Here is a 4,716-nt window from a genome sequence, read left to right as displayed (position 1 = left end):
AAGTGAAAATTTTATACAACTTAAAAAAAAAAAAAAAAAAAAAAAAAAAAAACAGAACCCTGGCTTTTGTAGATGAATATGGAAGGTTTACTGCTGAGTGAAACAAGCCAGGCTATGGAGAGGCATTGTATGTCCCCACTTAATACATACTGAATGTCCACACTCTGTGACTAAAACTAATTGACTAAATTAATAGAATCAGTATATAGTTGTAAATACCAGATATAGTGTGTGTGAAAGAGGAGGGTCTGTTAAAGGATATTTAGTAGAAAAATAGGGAGACAAAGCATTAATGGCACAAAGAAATGTGATATTATCCTGTTGAGGATATTTTGTAGTTTCATCAACTGTACTAGGGAAAATGTTCACCTGTTGAAATATCCATTTTGTAAGTCAAATAATAATGTGATTGAATGTATAAAAGAAAAGAAGAAAAAAAAAAAGCTAACACTAACGCAAGCACTAACGCTAATGCAAGTGCTAACGCTAACGATAACACAAATGGAACCACCGCTAATGCTAATGTTCCTTTCTCACTTTTCATCCTCTACACACTGATTTTCTATCTGAATGCTTGCTCAATTCACCTCCTTCTATATTCCTCTAAATGCTCATATTTAACTCCAAAAAGTAGAAAAAAAGATATAATTCCTTAGATGACCAGAAACCATCACAGAGGCATATGAAATGTGAGAAGATAAGAAACTATCTCTCCTCCAAAGGAAAAGAATAACTCCTCTTCCTCCACAGACAATACAAAGGAACTCATGGAAATGTCAGATAAAGAATTTGAAATATTCAGTGACATAACAAACAGGGAAGCAAGAGAATAGAGACAATGAACTCCAGAAGATACAGGAGAAAAGAGACACTGAATTCCAGGAGGTGAGGAAATTCTTGCAAGATCTGAAAGATGAGATACACATCATGAAAAACAGTCCAATGGAATTGTAAGAGATGAAGGCTGTAGTACAGGAAATCAAAACTTCCCTTGAAAATATCAAAAGCCAATTCGATTATGCAAAGAATCTATTCCATGAAATCCTGGACGAAAACTTTCCAAACCTAGAGAGGCATTCAAATATCCAGACCCAAGAAATACAAAGGATCCCATAATGAATGAACCCAAGGAGATCTTCCTCAAGGCGTATCATAGCCAGATTGACCAAAACCACAGACAGACAAAATACTAAATTTGACAAGAGAGAAATGTCAATTTACTTTCAAAGTATATTTCATAAGGCTTATGTCACACCTCTCATTAGAAACAATGCAAGCAAGGAAAGAATGGTAAAATATATTCAGGGAATCAGCAGTTAGCATAATGGCTATGTCGTTGGACTCCCACGTAGTCGACCGCAGTTCGCGTCCCGGACCCGGTGGCTTAAAACCCACGGTGGGCGCGTGGGTGTGTGTGCCCAAGATCCTGAGAGGAGAATGGAGGAGAAGGGATTGTGGCGTGGCCATCCCCTCTGGGGGGTGATTTCTCGCTTTCTGTCTCTCTGTCTCTCTCTGTCTGTCTGGCGAGCACATGCGCCCTATAGTGAAAAACCTCTCAAAAAAAAAAAAATACATTCAAAGTGTTAAGTGAAAAACAATTTCAACTAAGACTATTATACCCAGCAAGACTAAAGATTATTTCTCATGTGGAAAAAAAAAAAGACAAAAACTTTCTCAAATAAACAAAACCTGAAAGAATTTACCAACACCAGACCAGTTCTCTAACTACTGAGGGGAGGGCTATGCCGGGAAAAGGAAAGTCAAACACACAGAATTAAAAAGAAAAAAATAAATAAAAAACACCAAGAGAAGGACCAGCCTAATGGTAGGAAGAAATTGAATGTTAACTGTTAACTTTCAGAGTTTAAATGGAAAGATCAGACCATAGTAACACTGCAAATTCAATAAAAGAGATTAATTATGTGAGTTTGAACTAGTGAAATAGATTTTTTTTTACTTCAGACTAAAACATTACTGATTTTCATTGATGCTTTGATTTCCATATTTAATAATTTTTGTCTTCTCTTGAACTGTTGATAGGTTCATCTATCTACTATTTGAACTAAATTCTTACCTTTCTCCTGGCTTTAAGGTTTAAACAAATTTCCTTGATATTGATCTATAAAAACTAAAACATTTTTTAAATTAAAAAATGTATAAAAATACTTACTAATTCCTATTAATGACTGCATAAGCTATATAGGCCCAAGGAGTTGCTACTTTATAGTATGTTCATTTTACTCACTGAGGTTTGTGCCTCAAGTCAGACACATGTTCATAAATATGCATATATTAGCTGTGCTTGCTATTGAAAGCCTTTAAATTAATGAAGATCTTTAGTGAAGCAATAAAATGTGAACAAAAAAGGCATGGAAAACAACTGTACATATCAGAGACAGTATGGGATATGGTTGTGGAGAAATTGGCAGAGGGTAAAGTATAGGGAATCAAGGGGGGAAATAAGCAAAATATATAAGAAACAAGAAATAGAAAATTATTTGTTGATGACAACATGTACAATTATATACTTGATTGAACCAATATCCAATGTATACTGGATGAAAAATCTCACTTTGTATACTGTATGGAGGTACAGTGAATGACTGAAAATAAATAAGTAAATTAAAAAAAACTATAAAACATTAATGAAACAAATATAAGATATGAATAAATGGAGAGACATCCTGTATTCAATGGCTGGAAGAATTAATATTTTTTAAATGTTTATACTGTTATACTGTTCAAAGCTGTCTATAGACTTAATGTGGATCAAGCCCTACTAAAATTCCAATGTAATTTCTCATGAAAGTAAAAAAAAAAATCTAAAATTTGAGTACCAGCAGTGGCATAATGGTTAAGTTGCTGGACTCCCACATAGTCAACCACAGTTTGAAGTCCAGACCCAGAGGCTTAAAACTCAAGCTGGGTGCATGTGCATATGTGACCAAAATCCTGAGAAGGGAAGGGAGGAGAAGGGATTGAGGCATGGCAAACCCCTCTAGGGGGTTGATTTCTCACTTTTTGTCATGCTGGCTCTCTGTCTCTCAGGCGAATACACACATCCTATACCAAAATTTTCTCTCTAAAAAAAAATCTAAAATTTCTATAAACCATAAAAGGTTTTAACTAGTTAAAACCATCTTAAGAGAGAAGAGCAGAGCTGGAAGCATCACACTCACTGAGATTTGAAATTATACTACAAAGTTATCATAATTAAACAATATGTTATGGCATAATAACAGGCATCAAAACCAATGGAATAAAATTCTGTTTTCCAATGGAAAGTCCAGAAATAAATCCACACATAACAATCAACTAATCTTTAACAAGGGTACCAAAAATATATAATCAGGAAAGGATAAGTGTCTTCAATAAGTAATAGTGAGAACATTGGATATATGCATGTAAAAAAATGTAATTGACTCTTTATTTTAAACCATATACAAAACCAACTCAAAGTTGATTAAGATAAGATTTAAATGTAGAAGACTCCTACAAAAATATAAGGAAAAACTCCTCGCCATTGTTTTTGTCTTTGATATTTTAGATAAGACAGCAACAACTCAGGGTAGAAAAGCACACACACACAAAAAGTAGAGCTACGTCACACCAAAAAGTTTCAACACAGAAAAGAAAACAACCTACAAAATGAATAGGTAACCTATGGAATGGGGAAAAATGCTTGGAAAGATTACATATCCAATGTGTTAATATTCAAAATATATAAGAAGCTCAACCACAACAAACAAACACACAAACAAAAACAAGTAACCAACTAAAAAGTGACTAAATTACCTGAATAAGATATTTTTTCAAAGAGAACGTACAAATGACCAACATGTATGGAAAAAAAAATGCCCAGCATTACTAATCATTAGACAAATGATGCAAATCAAAAGAGCAATAAAATATCACCCCTGCCCCCAGTCCCCATCTGTTAGAATGGCCATTATTCAAGTGTCATAAGATCACAAGTATTGTCAAGGCTGTGGATAAAAGGGAACCTTTGTATACTCTGGAATGTCAATTGGTACAGCCATGTGGAAAACAGTATAAGTACAGAGCTTTCTCAAAAACAGAACTACAACATGAGCCAGTTATCCCACTTCCAAAGGAAAAAAAAATAATTATTGTAAAACAATATCTACACTCCCATTTTGGTTGTACCTTTATTCACAACAGCCAACATATGGAAACAACGTAAGTGTTCTTCAATATATGAATCTGTAAATTATATATATAATATATATATATATATATGTATGTATTAAAATCAGATATTACATAGCCTCACAAGAGAAGGAAACCCTGTCATTTTTGATAAAATACATAAACCTGAAAGACATAACACTAAGTGAAATAAGTCAGGCACAGAAACACAAATAAAATCATTTCTGATTTTACTTATAAGTGAAATGTAATTAAGTCAAATGCATAGAAACAGAAAGCAGAAAGATCATTACCGGAGCTGATATTGAAGAAGGGATGGCATTGGGAACATGATAGTCGGAGGACACACATTTTCAAAAAGAATTAAAGTTGAGACATGAGAGAGAATGTTTCCTACTCTCTGTCATATGAAGATATAACAAGCAGATGGTTGTCTGCAAACCAGGGGGAGTTCCTATATCAGACACCAGCTCTGCAGTCACCTTGATCTTGGATTTTCTAGCTTGTGAAACTGTGAGAAGTTAAATGTTTTGTTGTTTAAACCAA

Source organism: Tupaia chinensis, unplaced genomic scaffold (assembly GCF_000334495.1).
Source record: "Tupaia chinensis unplaced genomic scaffold, TupChi_1.0 Scaffold146052_1, whole genome shotgun sequence".
Lineage (NCBI taxonomy): Eukaryota > Metazoa > Chordata > Mammalia > Scandentia > Tupaiidae > Tupaia > Tupaia belangeri.
Note: the sequence above shows the minus strand (reverse complement) of the source record.